This window comes from Python bivittatus, unplaced genomic scaffold (assembly GCF_059951505.1).
Source record: "Python bivittatus isolate LINGU-HERP-01145 unplaced genomic scaffold, Pbiv_v1 ctg000690_np1212, whole genome shotgun sequence".
NCBI lineage: Eukaryota > Metazoa > Chordata > Lepidosauria > Squamata > Pythonidae > Python > Python bivittatus.
Window position 1 is genome coordinate 450,672 of NW_028277096.1, and position 16,009 is coordinate 466,680.

General features: G+C 41.8%; 1 long non-coding RNA gene across 1 annotated transcript in view; it reads right to left on the reverse strand.

Moving 5' to 3' along the window:
* LOC148214353 (uncharacterized) overlaps positions 1-16,009 on the reverse strand; it is a 77,316-nt gene that overhangs the window by 42,292 nt on the left and 19,015 nt on the right. The gene's annotated exons all lie outside the window — the stretch shown is intronic.

Here is a 16,009-nt window from a genome sequence, read left to right on the forward strand (position 1 = left end):
CAAATTAATTCCCATGGCTTTAAAAGAAACCAATGCCTAGGAAAATGTGGATGAATTGCAAGCAAAGGGCAAAACCAGATGGCCACATTATTATTCTATCAGCCAGTCCCTGAGACAACAGAAAAATATACTGGCATAAAAATGTGCTTCTCTACTGTTGTGTCCTGTTCTGCCACAGTAATGACCCCAGAGAGTGGCGCTATCCTTAAAGAATTCATGCAGGACATATTAATGAAATTGATGGATTCCCCCAACTTTATTTTTCCTCCTATCAAAGTAAGAAAAATGCATAAGATTTACTAATCATGGTATGAAAATTTCGGTAGGTCATGTTCTCAGAACATCACCTTTGTCTCCTCCTACCCTTGCTGCAGAGGCAGCATACATTTGAATTTAGCTATCCCAATTGAGTAATAGCACTTTTGTGTTTTCCTGGCACAAGACTTCCCTTATGAATGATCTTGATACCTCAACAATGAAGCTGGTGATAATGCAGTCAGGGGCTGGGTGCTGCCCATCTCCTATGGGTTCCACGAGTCTGCTGTGGACCCACGCACTTCCCTCTGGTCATTGGTCACTGTTTCCCAGTGTGATGTAGTGGTTATGGTGCTTTACTAGAAACTGGAAGACTGTGAGTTCTGGTCGTCCCTTAGACATGCAAACCAGCTGGGTGTTTTGGGGCCACTCATTCTTTGTCAGCCCAACCCACCTCACAGGATTGTTGGTGTGGGGAAAACAGGAGGAGACGGACCAAAAGCTATCTCTTCCCATTTCCTCCACTAGATCTGGCAGCAGATCCCCAGGTGGCCAGGGTTTGAAGAGGTGACAAGTGACAAGGGGGAAGCATTTCTTTAGCTACCAGTTCTTTCATCCAACATATTAGGCTCAGAAAACTGGTGGTTAACCCACCTCCTCCACTTTTCTTGCCATCCTAAGAATGGAAGCATCTTTGACACATGTCAGCAGTCTTCAGGCTGATCTCAGGATGGGTTGGTACCAGGTAGCACCTACCCTCCCTGCTGATCTAGCACTACTTCATCAGGCAAACTCCATCTCACATGGATCAGTTAGTTCAATGTTTAATTTACAGGGGGAGGGTAGGTTCTGCTTGATAAAGCAGGGTCAGCTGAGGGGGGGGGGGAGGCTTCTGCCCAGTAACACAAAAGAATATTGCTTGCTTTACTGGGAAAAAACACCATCACCATCCATGATTCTGGTGCTACAGTGCCTGATCTACAAAAATGGTGGTTTCAGCCCAGCAAAACAGCACTGATCTTCAGAGGTTGAGTGGATGGATCCTGTCTGGTAAAGCAGGATAGCAGTGCCTGTTTTACTGGGCAGAATCACACATACAACTCAAAGGATCAGCTAGCTCAGGACCACTTTTTGATAGAGGGTGTAGGTATCTGTCGATATTGATGGTTGTTTTGCCCCCAGCAGGTGACACCATGAGATCCACATTAAATTTAAGTTGCCCCACATTAAATCTGCTAGGACAGCGCCAGTTGCAGGACAACATATGCTGACATACTGTGGGGCTGCCTCAGGGACTGGAGGAAAGTAATTAACACAGCTTTGTAGGAGAACCCTTAGTCTGTGCTGCCCCCTCCCCCCCACAACACACACATACCCTGAAAGCTTCAGCACACTGTAATAATAGAGAAATTGACTATGACATAAACCTTCCTGGGCTGGAGTCTAGTTTAGCGATTATAAGATGATAATGAGAATATAGCCTATGAAAGTTGGCATCATAATATATGTGTTAGTTTCTAAGATGCCACAGGGCTCTGATTCATTTTTTCAGAACATCTGGTGCTCAATATAATTCCTTTTTGAGAATGGATTTGAACATCCCTTTAATTTTTTCATTAATGCATACACTGCATTTATATTCCATCTTCTTCTGAAAACTCACATTGGTTTCCAAAAGGGTCTTCCCTAATTTTATGCCCACAACAGCCCTTTCCAATAACTTGGGTAGGAGGAGAAAGAGTTATTGGTGCAGAGATATCTAGTGAGCTCTCTGGGCAAATGGAGACTTGAACCTCAATCTCCTTTCTGAAGCTCCATATTTACTCACTTCACTATACTGACTCTCTTAACATACCTCTTAATTATTACTTTATCTCCTTCCAGACAACACAGAATCCATACTCCCTACCCTCTGGTTTTGTTCTTCTCATGCCTTCCAGTCCATTGACCCAGAAGGTTTGTGTAACTCTGGGCTTCTGTCAGTTCTGTTGACTCTGCTTTCAGGTTGTTCTAGGTTGCAAGATGGGAGAAGAGATAATTTGAAACCTTGCTGGCAGATCCCTTCTTTGGAGGACTCCCCAGTGAAAAATAATTATGATGGCTGCTACTGATCTGAACCCTCTGACATACCCTAGTCAATCTAGGGGACAAATACTTAGATTTTCTATCAAGGATTAAGCCCAGCCTGACACCAGATCTCTCAATATAAAAAGGAATCCACTGAGAAACGGTTCAGCTTCTCTGCTTCTCCTTTCCCTTCTCATCCACCAATAGTTACCAACTGCTTTGTCCTCTTTCTTAACTTTTATTGTATTTTATTTTATTTATTTCATTCAATGTATATAACCACCCATCTCACTTATGTGACTGGGTAGCTTATAAGTTAAAACAACAAAACAACAAGAAGTTGAAACAACAAAAACAAACTTATACAAATAAAAATAGTTAAAACAACCATTTGTTAAAGATTCCTTCATTTATTACTGCTCCCCTTTATACTGCAAATTATATTATTATTAATATTACTATTTCAGCCTTATTCACTGATAATATCACCAGTGATTCAACACATTCATCCGACCTCTGCCACAATAACATTTATTTCAGTAGTAAATATAATTGGCTCCCTTCCAGCCATGATAGCTCAATGAAGCCTTGTATTTAAAGAGTGTGTCTCAAAAAAAGGACAGGGTTTTGATTGCTTCGTTGTGGTCACCATCTTGACTTCTTTGACCCCTCTCCCTGAAGACGCCCCTGTGCAGGAGTGTGAAGGAAACATGATGTTCCAAATCATTAAAGGAGTCACATCTCTTGTAAAGATCAGGCAGCTGCTTCAGAAGCTGCTACCTGCTCTCTCTGCTTTGATGTGTGTGTGGGTGTGTGCATGTGTATGTGTGGTTGTGCCTGCACACGTGTCTGTTTTAATGATTGGAAAAGAAGTGCTTTATTCGTGTTCCCACACATTTTGAAACATAATTCTAATTCTTATAGTAACAAATTCCCCATTAACTAGACGTCATGTGAAGAAAGATATTCTTTTCGCTATCCTTGTTTCCCATACTTCACTTTCATTTCTTGAGCCCAGCTTCCAGTGTTATAAAAGGGACAAAAGCATCCGCCCCACTTTCCCCATCATTTAGACAGTTTTAGACATCTCCATCATTCCCTAGTGAGGTTTTCCTAAGTTAAAAAACTCAAAATATTGTATCTTCTCCTCACAGAGTTAGTCATATGAATTGCTTCTTTATTTTTATTTCTCTATTACGTTCTCTATTACTGTTTGGTGGGTTTTTCACCTCTTTCAGTTCTACAATGCCCTTTTTAGGTAGGTATCATAATACTGGAAATCTCATTATTTTTATTCATTTCCTAATGATTTTCTCCAGGCAGCTAATCCCCATTCAGCAGGGAAAGCTGACAAGGGCTCTATAAAAAGGTATTGCCTTTGCCTAGGTGAACACCAGCCCAATCTTGCCCTCCTGTCTTGCACATGAGTTTTGGTCACTAGCCCAAAGTACCTTGGAATTGAAGGACCTTTGGCTCAATTGTTGGACTCATCTTATGTTCTTATCTAATCTCAGCTGAGTCACGAGGGAAACAAGGACAACATGTGCCTGGTATGGGGAAGGACTGTACTTTTTGTCAATTGCTCACTCTGTTCATGGCATTGACCTGAGCACTTCTACAAAGACAATATTATATATATACACACACACACACACACACACATACACATACACATACACATGTATGTGTGTGTGTGTGTATGTGTGTATTTCCATAGGAAAGGTAGTTTAAAGTGTGTTCTTATTACTTTCCTGTGTCAAACTGTGTATGGGTCATGCCTTAACTCCAAAGACTAGAGATTACTTTGTTTATCCCTTTCACCTTTGGAGGGGTGATAGAAATTCTGCGCTCACTGGAGATGATAGGAGTTATGATCCAACACATCTGGGGAGCACGAAGATGAGAAACGGTGGGCTAGAAATGAGTTGGTTCAGAATATGGGGCTTTGGCACCACTCCAATATTTGCATCTGGGTAGCTGAACTGATTTTCTTCTGACCTGGATATGAGTGCAGCTCACAGATTTGTGACCCTGGAGGTCTGAAGCATCTGGAAAGGCCATTTTCCCATTCAGGAACTCTCACTTCCTCCCATCTCTTGCAATATGAACTCCAAGCTCAATAATGGATTTCCCAGTCTGCAATGCTGTTGGATTATTCAAAAAACAACCATTGAAATACTGTTTACTTATATCACCAGCTGGACAACACCACAATCAAACTGATAATATAGGGTCTAAAGGAACTCGCAGAGGTGATCACAGAATTGCTAACTGTTGTGTTTGAGAATTCCTGGCAAACTCATAAGGTCCCAGAAAAGGGTAGGAGAGCAAATGCCGAGTCTTTAAGAAAGGGAAGGAGAACCTGGGAAATTACAGACCTGTCAACTTGTCTATATTGGACAAGTTTCTGGAGCAGATTATTAAGCAGGATATTTGTAAGCACTTGGATGGGAATGCAGCAACTAATAAGAACCAGCATGGGTTTGTCACCAACAAGTCCTGCCAGACTAACATGATTTGCTTTTTTAACAGAGTTACTAATTTAATAGATCCATGAAATGCAATGGATGTAGCACAACTTGACCTCACTAAAGCATTTGACAACATTTCTCATGATATCCTATTAATAAAATGGTAAAACAATTGAGTGGTACTGTTGTCGGATGGATTCATAACTGGCTAAATGACCACATTCAAAGAATACAGGTAGTCCCCAGTTGAAGAATGAGTTCCGTTCCCAAGGTTTGTCCTTAAGTCAAATTTGTATGGAAGCCAGAACAGTATTATTGTATAATACTGTATAAATGGTATTGTATAATTAACTCAAACCATTGTGTATTTAGCTCAAATCATTGTGTATTTAACTCAACAGGCTTAATAGGCTCCATTCTTAAGTATGGGTCATCTGTAACCTGGGTGTTCTTGACCTGGGGACTACCTGTACTCATAAATAGTTCCATATGAGATTGAAGAGTTGTATCAAGTGGAGTGTCATCAGGCTTGTCCTGGGCTGTCTATCAGCAGCAGCAGCAGCAGCAGCATTCCTTTTCTGCAGAATATTCAGCAAATGCTTGTAATTTGGGGTTAATTCAAGCTTTATCCCAAAACCTAAGAATTGTCTAAATGCCACCTGCTGATAACCCAAAACTAGAAGTGGCAAACACTTTGGAAGAGAGAAGAGTAAAAAAGATTTATATAGTAGACCAAACTGAACAAGATGAACATTCATGGAGAAATATAAAGCCCTGAATCTGCAGTTAAAACTGAAAAGGCAGAAGTATAGGGTGTGGGGGGACCTCACTTGGTAATAGTACATATGAAAACAAACTATTGTAGATCACAAGCTGAATATCAGCCAACAGTGTGATGCAGCTGCTAAAAAAGCAAATGATGTGATTTGGGTATTTATTAACAGGAGCACAGAGTCCAGATAACAGGAAATAATTGTTGCACTTGACTTTGCCTTGGTCAGGCCCCATTTAGAACACTGTGTCCAGTTCTGGACAAGCAGTCTAAAGATTTCAGAATAAGGTTACCAAGATGATGAAGGGACTGGAAACTTAAGTCCCTGGAGGAACAGTTAAAGGAATAGGTATGTTTAGCCTGCAGAGAGAAGACTGAAAGGAGACATGATCACAGCCTTCACATATCTAAAGGGATGTCATAAAGAGGAGGAAGTGAATTGTTCTTTGTCATCCAGAGAGCAGGACCAGAACCAAGAGCTGAAATTACAGGGAAGTAGATTCAGGTTGTATATTTAGAGGCCACCTGACTCTCAATGACTTTGGGAAGTTTACAAAGTGTTTAAACACTAAAATAAGAAAAACAAGAGACAAAAAGAAGGGTAAAGAGGGCAGGATGACAAAACCAGATGGGAACAAAGGAAAAGAACCCATATAGCACAAAGGAGGCTTCAGGGACCCTCATAAATGTTCCCATTGCGTCATCACTCAGCTGCTGAATCTAGAGTTTTACATGGATCAAAACAGAGCCAGAAGTGGGAAAGACTTCTGGCATGGATCCATGCTAAGATTGCTTTAAATTTTGCCATAACAGACCTCCTTATTTCTCCAACCAACTTTTCATGGCCTTAGATGAAACCACCCCACAAAAGGTTATGTTTGCGTGAATCCAAGTGGAAATGATTAGCTTATTGGCCGCCTTCCTCATTTATCACTGGAAAAGTTTCCCAAACATCATATATAAATGCAGAGGCTCAGCCTGATTCTTGTGGTTCTCAGCTGTTACATTCCATGTGACTCTTCCTGCTAAGACCATCTGAGCTTATTCATCCAAACCATCATGAGGATCATTTATATCCTTTGGGCCCTCCTCCTCTTTCTCTGCCAGTCTGTTCCAGGTGAGAAACAGAAGCTCAACCAGAGACAAAATAAGCATGAGAAACATTCTTTCTAATTTATTCCCCCAGCTTAATCAGATGCCATATAAAGTAAACCTTCTGTAGCTGAGCTTCAGAAAATGTAGCAAATTCTCAGCTCTTTGTCATCTACTGGCCCTCAAGATTTTTGCAGGATATGGTATGCCTAGCATGGAATGACAAACAGTAGGTGGGCACAGCCAAGTTAAATGTATTGAAATTACACTTTTATTCATTACTAATGATGGTTGTGGACTTTCTTATTTTATTAGTTTCACTATAGGAGGTGTTAAGTCAGATGCTCAGTTAGTTGCTTTGGATTTCACTTGTGAAAAAGGAAATTGAGGGAAGCTAAGAATAAGGAAATTCAGTTAACTGCTCCTTAGTCACAAAGGATGTATAATGATCAATTGAGGGGAAGAGAAAGCCCACTGGACTTTCCCTTGCTTCCCCACTCTCTGCTATAACTATGTGGGACAGCTGATGCTGAAAGACAATTGAGAGAAAGAAAGACTAAATGGAACAAGCCTATCAGTTGCCATGAAGGAAGAATCCTGCATACCCATCTCTCTTGTTGCATTCGGGGTATCCTTGGGGGACAGGATCAGAACAGTCAAGATGGTGACTGTGACTGTGTGATTGAAGCCCTACCGCTATTTAGGCACCAGGCCTCCATTGTGCAGTTGTAGCTACCATCTTGACTTTTTTTACTCTTCCCCCAGCAGATCTCCCTGATGGATTTCATATCATTGACTAAAATGTGCTAAGTATCTTAAGCCACCATTATGGAGCTCTTGTTCCTTTGTTTTCAACTCAGGGCAATGTGCCAGAAATTTTAAAAAAGGATGCAGGTATGCCTTGAGTGAGAACTCTGAATTGATTTGGTTGATGATCCATCAGTTTGTTTTCTTGGCTGTCGAGGGTATTCCCAGGAGTCTTCTCCAACACCAAAGTTCAAAGGCATCAATAGTCTTCCTAGCCTGCTTCTTTAAAGTCCAACTTTTGCTCCCATCGAGTGTCACAGGGAATACCATTACCAGTCAAGTTTATTTTATATCGGGAGGCATTAAATCTAGGGTCTGCGCCAGTACTAGCAGCAATCTAGGAGCAATCATTTTCCCAGTTCTCCTGCAAGTCTCCTTTCCAAACTAATTAAAAACCGCTTTCTCTGAATAGCAAAGGGGGACCTTTATGACAGCCTAGTGTGCCACAACAATCATGGACACTGCCGGAGACTGTGTTTCCACCATGAACAGATAATCGGCACTTGCACCAATGGCCGGCAACGCTGCTGCAAATGAAAGGAACTCTGTGCGGCTGTGGAATTACAAAGAAGCAGATGGAATGATGAACTAAAGCAGCAGGAATACTGCAGAAGCTGGGTGGGCATTGCCATTGAAATATGGCCTTATTAAATTTGGCACACCCAGTGGAACAGGAAAATCATGATGGTTTGCTACCGTTAAGTGAACTGTGTGTGAATTTTTGGAAAACTAGCCATTGCTCCTCAAATATACTTGTTTATATTTGTACAGAACAGGAATTTGGAACCAGCAGGTGGCAGCATTCACTCAGTTTATTTTAGCCATCTGACGTTAAAAACCTGTTCCGAGTCAATTTTTTAATGCAGTTAAGTTTCTGTGTTCAGCTGGAATTCTTTTTTTGGAAAACAGTACCTTTAATAAAAATCAAAAGCATTAACCAGAATGAACAACATTGTAATATAGCAAGGTATGTGTGTGCCTGCCTTTGAGTTTGATTGAAGCTCTGCTGTTTTTCTACATGCAGCTTGTGTCACACATACAACCCACCTAAAAAAAGTGTGGAACTTCAATGACATGGTTACACCACTGTCTTTATTTTTATGATGCCTCCCCACCCCACCCACCCCCTTTCGGGTCTCTTTTCCCCAACCTTCCTACTCTAAATTGTGTATTGTACTCTAGATTTTCTATTTTAAATTGTCTATTTTGGAGGAGTGGGAGAAAAGATGCTTTCTCGTAGCAACAATTATTCCTACCCTTCAACAACATCTTTCAGCTATACAATTTTAAACAGCAGTAGTTTATTCAAGAAATCACTTTAGCAATCAAATGTTGTTGTACGGGTGACAAAAACTGGCTAATTTTTTCTGGGCTTAGAAGCTAAACCGGATTGGCCCTGGTTAGTCCTCCTGGGGATACCAATGCTGGGAAGTTTTAAAAAGAACATTGCCCTGGAAGAAGGCAATGGCAAACCCACTTCTGTACTTTGGCATTTACAATTACACGGACCTACCCATGAAGTCACCAGTGCTTTTTGAAAATGCATTATTCACCCCACCCCTTTGATGGGAAGTAAGAGGCTGCTCTTCTGAAGTCACTCCCATACTGAGGTAGGACTAGTAAGACCTACAAGGGTTGGACTTTGGAACTGAGCAGAAATCTAACACTCTGAGCTTGTACTCAGCAGATAAACACAAGCAGTGTAGTTTGGTTCTGGGGCTATTTATTGATTTTAGTTTATTTCCCAATGTTTATATACTGCCAAATTACCAAAAAAAAAAAATCTATTTACTGAGAAGCAAGGTCCCACTGTATACAATATTGCTTAAGAGCAAGGTCCAATGTTGCTCTATGGTGAACTCAGGTTCAAGATTCCAACCAGCCAGGTTTTTCTCCCATCTGACTTCATTACCAGGGGAGCCAAATGTCTATCTCTTAGCAATTTGCAATAAGTAATGGAGGACTGGGATTCCTTCTTGGAGATCTGCCATGCATCCCATCTTCAAAGTATCCCAACATGTTCCAAACCCCAACTACTTTCCCCCAATATGTCCTTACTACTGGCAGTTTCCATATACGTCCGACAACAAAACAGCTTATTTTCTCACTTAGCAAATGGAGCAGGAGGCACACAGTCAGCTACTCCTGCAATTGGAGAATGGAGGATAAGAGGAGAGGTCAAACAGGTGGTGAACATCTGGGATAGGGATACAGAGAAGAAATGGATGTTCTAGGTAGGGGCCAGGACCCAGTTCTGTGCGTCTCAGTGTTGCATTATAGCCAGTGCTGTAGGAGTGGGAGATTGTATCCAGCAGCCGATATGGGTGATGAGACTATAGGCCAGTGATTTCTGTCCCAAAAGAATAGTGCAGTTGTATAATATTCACAAAAGGTCTTCCCCCAATCTCATCCCCAACCCATTTATTTTATTTATTTTTATTTTTATCTATTTTTGTTTATTATTAAATTTATATGCTGCCCATCTCCCCCAGACCCATACCTGAAGCAATCTCTTCTGAGACCTTTCAGTGTTGCAAACATGACCTCAGGGGGATGAGATCCACTTGGCACCAACTGGCCAATGGGCTGACACAGGCATACCTCCTCCTTTCCAGACCAGATCACTATCTTCCAGGGCCATTCTACTTTAGGCAGTACCTACCAAGTCTCCAAGCCAGTCTCTGGCTGAGAGGCTGGGATCAGGCTGAACACCAGCTGACCCAGTGGAGGGAAGGGGTGTGCTACAGACTGAAGCAAATGAAAGCCAGCTATCTCTACTCTTTCATGGTTCAAGTATTGATCAGACAGCTTTTGAACATAGGTTTAGCCCTCTTATGGAATAATGCTAAACTTGTGTCCAAATGGAACCCTAGAACTGGTTGTGGTTCAGAATTTTGTGTAGGCTTGCAGGCTTCTTTGGGATAGGGTATAAATGCTATACCAGGATAATACTATTCCAAAACAGCACTAATCCCTATCCAAAAGGATAGGACATCAACTGATAGTCATGTCCCTTTGAATACACTTACAAAGCACATGCATCAAACTACAATAAAGTAAATTTTGACAAAAGGCTTTTCCTAATGCCATCTGTCAACACTTGCCTCCTTATATTTGATTTTTTTAAAATCTTGCCTGTATTATTTTTATAAACAACTCAAGGCAGCAAGCATACCTAATACTCCTTCTTCCTTCTATTTTCCCCACAACAACACCCCTGTGAGGTGAGTTGGGCTGAAAGAGAATGACTGGGCCAAAGTCACCCAGCTGGCTTTCATGCCTAAGGTGGGACTAGAACTCACAGTCTCTTGGATTGATGATGATTGATGATTGATGAGCCTCCTTCCCATTCCCACCTTCATTCCATGTTAAGGATACTGACTGGTAAATATTTTCTCATCAGTGGATGGAGTTTTGTGGGTAAGGAGAGAAACAAAGCTGGAAAATGTATCAGTACTTGTCCTTAACACACCTTGCGTACTGCAAGTAAGGACAGCACTGTGATAGAATAGGGATTGCTAATGGAGGCAGTAAATATTATGCTGATATAATTTTCTGCCTGGAGAAGGATAAGTGGATAGTAGTTAAAGCAGGGTTACTCAGACTTGGCAACTTTATTCTGGGAGTTGAAGTCCACACATCTTAAAGTTGCCAAGGTTGAGAAACACTGAGTTAAAGACTCAGCCATGAGGAAGACCCCAATGCCTTTTTCAAACATCCCAACAGAAACAGCTAACTTAGTCTCAAGGAGCAATTTAAAAGAGGATTATCTCAGTCTTGAAGTATGAACACTATTACAGCAGGAGCAATCAACACTCATTGGAAATACAGCCTCGAGGATTATGATGCACCTAAGGCAGAGTTTTCCCAATTGTATTAGGGACGGCTTTCCCACTTCTGCAGCATAAATATCAGTAGCTGTGTGTATATTGAGCTACAAATCCAGCCACATGGTTCAAGTCCTTTCCCTGTATGTCTGTCTCAGCCTTTCTTCCCACCTGCAATATGGCATTAACTGACTTGTCTTGACTTAGAGAAGCTGTAAGGATACAGATACATCTGAAGCATGTACATGCATTCTAAGAATCACTATCTTGGGGAGGAAACAAAGGACACTAGAAGATATTGAGAGAATAATGTTCTTCTCACCCCTAAAAGTTGCTCCTATAACTGTGAGATACAAGCCTCCAGGAGAGAATTTGTACTATCAGGTAGATGTTAGGAGACACCTTTACAAACCAGCCTGCTTGATTTGTTCAGCCAGAAGATAAGAGCCCTGCTAGACCAGACCAAAAGGCCTCCTAGTCTACCTTCTGTTCCCACACTGTTAAAATAGATGTCTTTGGGAAGCCCCCAAGCAGGACATGAGATCAGTAGCATGGCAAATTGACAACTTTCTGCTAAGCTAAGTTTGGAATCATTTTGTGGCCCTCTTGGCCAGCATTCAGCTGAAGCCTCATCAAAGAGCTCCAGAGTTTTCTTCACACATACGACATTCTGGCCTTTTCTTTCATTGGCCAGCACTCTCCCTCAGGAGTTTGGCAGAGCAAGAGAGAACAAATGAATGACGCTAGCCACAGAGCCAGCCACCATTACAACATGCTGGGATCGCACCAAGGTCAGCAGTAGAGATAAGCCTCCTGTTGGAAAACAAGGAACTGCTGAAAAAGCAACTTTGAGATTTTCCATCTTGAAGTCTGGGCCAGTGATGTTCTGCAGAGCAGAACGTTCTTGCCAAAGTAACCAAATCTCCAGCTTGTTTCTTCCAGCTTTGCTGCGCTAACTTTCACTTAAGATCACACCTCTATGTGTGATCTTAAGCGATATCAACGTTTGCCATGGAGAAGGGGACACACGTGATGCCATGGGATTTCAGTGATGCAAACGAAAAGTGCCTCCATCAAATGCAAGGTGGGGGAGATGAGAGAAAGATTAGACACTGGCTTTGCAGCAGGAGCAAATAAAAAGGTTTAGTCTTGTGCAGACTCTTCTAAGCCTTATCACCAAAGCCCTGATTAATTCAGATTGGCCAGCAAGCAAAATGGGAATGGGTAAGAGACAGAGGGCTATTTCTCACTTCCCCCCAATCCTTGATACAAACATGCCCTGATAGCCTGCTTTTTCTATTATGCCCTCATGACCTTGCCTTCATCTCATATCTAGCCCATTGTTAAACAGCTTAAATCATCATTTGCTCCTCCAGTTTTAAAGTTATATTTTCTCTCTATCCCTGACTCGGTATTTGCCATAAATATGAGCAGGCATGCTTCCCTGATGATGTGGTTGGGGCTGAGATGTGTCAAACTCTTACTGGCTACTTTTGGTTGCTGTGGGTACTACTCCCTCCATCCCTTCATGGTCATTTTACTTGGGCTGCAGGTAAGAGGCCAGATTTCTGCAGAGGCATCTGTTTGTGTAATGTCTGACCAGCACTCTCCAAAGTGCTTATCAGGCCTGATGCCCACCCCTTATAAACACAGGTTTGGTGCTTTTCTGAAAGACCATCACATAATTTGGTCCACAACAGGAACATATAGACAGCATTTTTGGCCTGTCATGTTACTGTTGCAGAGTAGGGATCAGCAATGGGGATAGCACAATTTACACCAGCATGTTCTTCTGCCAGCTCTAGAACTGGTGGGTAGCATTTTAACTCAGCTGTCTGGAGGAGCCCAGGAAGAGCTCAGAACCACAACAAAGTTGGGAATATGTGAATGTACATGAGGCCTGATGGAGAAACCCATGGCAGGGAGCAGATTCTAAGGGAAGCAGACCTGAAGTATATTACTGGCATTAAACAAGAACAGGATAAATTTTCCAGTAATACTAAATGGTATAATAACAAGATAAATTCATCCATAAAATGGAACAAAAATGAGTTTGCAGCATTGTTTTATGTCCATATGCAACCGACTCCTCTTTTTTATGTACATATGGACACTACTGTAGCCCTCTGGATGTTTTTTTGACACGAGTTCCCAACATTTCTGTTTAGTGATTATGTTCACTATGGTTGAAGGCATTCAGCACTCTTCATAGCCCAGGAAATCCAGGAGGCTCTGAGTGATGAGAGGATGGATTATTTGTGATACAGAATTTTGGACAGAGGGTGAGACAATTGAGATGTGATGGGGGAAGGTCATTGTTTTAGGGAAATTGCAACTCACCAGTGGACCACATTTTGTGCAACAAACACAGAACATGGTTGGTTTTTGCTGCACTCATACCCATTATGAAACATGGGAAGAAGGTCTTCACCTGGAGAGACCATGCGTCACATGCTGAAATGTTCAGGCTCAATTCCTAGTTTCTGCCAGCAGCAATGTGAACAATCCTGAGATAGGCTCCATTGACAATTGGCAGTACGAGCACACTGAAATAGATAGGAATATACAAGATCATGATATTAACAATTGTGGAGAAGAAGCATTCAGTGGATTTTGACACTTGGTAACAGTTATCAGTGACAACACTCCTGTCTCTAATATCAAATGTTTAGCAGTAGAGAATCTCAGGGAATCAGGATTCTTGTTTATTTTCCTTCATGTTTATCCCCATCTTCATCTCTCCAGAGGCTGATATGAAAACTGGAGATTTGTCACTGTCCATATCTGCCTTTTCTTATCAATGGCTCCCAAATACAGGAAATGAGTTCACTTGTGACAACGTTTTCCCACCCACAGATGAGGAAGGCAGTCACTGCAGGGACATCCACCCTGCAAAATGTCCTACTCCACACAAAAAGTAATCTGCATAGAAATACCCAGCATATATGAATGGAAACAAACCTATATTGGCATTGGGGAGGGGGGAGAGAAGGGAGAAGGAATTGCCTATTACAGGAGGATCCAATGAAATATCAGACGTGGCTCTGGATTTCACTGACTTTTTACTCCAGTAGTGGAGATTAAAGTCAATCTGCCCCATTGTGTAGCCTCTTTCCCAATAGTCCCACAAGCACTGTGGCAGGCTGGGGAATCGCCCTTTGGGTTGACTGTCCCATTTCCAGTTCAGCATCAGGGCTGGCCAAGCATACCCTGCAGAGCTAAGGTTTGAGCTTTAGCACTACTGCAAATTCCTATGATGGCTCTGAAGGGTAAAGGAAGATGATCCCCTTTTACACATTCCACCTATTTAAGTAGCAAGAATTGCCAGAGGTATAGCATGTGCCTAATTTTTGTTTCCTCTACAATGAGGCTACATACATATACCATTTGTAGCATTTAGATTAATATATATACAGGCAGGCTGAGCCTAGGTGGAGGTACATCATTAACCACTCTAACAAAGGTCCTGAAATTCATTGTTCCCACATCCTCAAATACTCTCAAGGTCTCCTAAAAAACAGACCTTGGACTTTTTTCTCACTAAATGATTGCTGTCTATGTTTTAGCATGCACATAAAGTTAATGGCTTTACATCTTGAGAGACAAAATGGAAAAGAAGGACATAGAGGTGAGGAGAGAAAACATATCTCTTCTCCCAAATGACTCATTTTTTAGAAGAATCTTTGGCCACTTGCAAACCCTTGTAGGCCATCTATTGTGATCAGCTCTTTATCAAAGGAGGTATCTGGAGGTAGGGAGTCTCCCCAGTTCAGGACAGGATTGGTCAAACTATTTTAACCTTTTCAGCAGCCCATTCCTTTAAGGTAGGAACATGCAGTCCCCTTGGCTTGAGGACTACGTTACAGTGGTGGATTTTGGTTTTGTTTTGTTTTTTGTTGTTTTTTGTTTGGGTTTTTTTGTAGCATGTCAACAGTCACACCACAAAGGTGGATGAGGCCAGGCTCATTTTGTGGGAAGTTTGGAGAATTTTAAGATGTAAATTTGCCCCTTAACCCCAAAACTAAAAACAAATGCAAAAAAAGAAACCTGGAAAAAAACTGGAAAATCCCGCCCCCTCCCTCCCCCCGCCGCCACATCTAGAAGGGGCTGTTCTACATCCCTGGTTTAAGATTATTCAGAATCAGAGGGTAAGAAGGAATATAAAGATTTTTCCACATCTTAGTTGAGAAGTCACACTCTGTGTCTTCACACTATGCCCTCACTTGGATCTCTTATTCCAGGAAGTCAGAGTTATGGTTCAACCTCAATATACCTGGGAGGCAGATTAGGCTGACAAATTAGGCTTTGTCCAGTGCTTCCAACTACTGGACTTGCAGTAGCTCAGTATGGATTTGAACATAGGAATCCCTTCTAGGCTACCCAAAGCTCCCACTTTTCATTCTAGATGGAGCCCTCAAACAGAGGGAAAATAGAAAATCTAATTTTCCAGTATGATTCCTCTACCTGAGGCCAGACTGCAAGGTACTTTTTTCTGCTAACTGTAGAGCAATTGTAATGTCTGACACCCACCGGTTCAGATGAAACCAACCACTAAAGTCAAAGAACTCTCTTATCAAAAATACATTGGTCAGGGATGCAGCCACCTGTATTTTCCACTAGATGCCACTATTTACAAAATATGAACCCAAATGCTAACAGAAGAGTTGCTGGACAGGTTTGAGGGACACCTGCCTAAAGCATCCTCCATTTTACTCAGT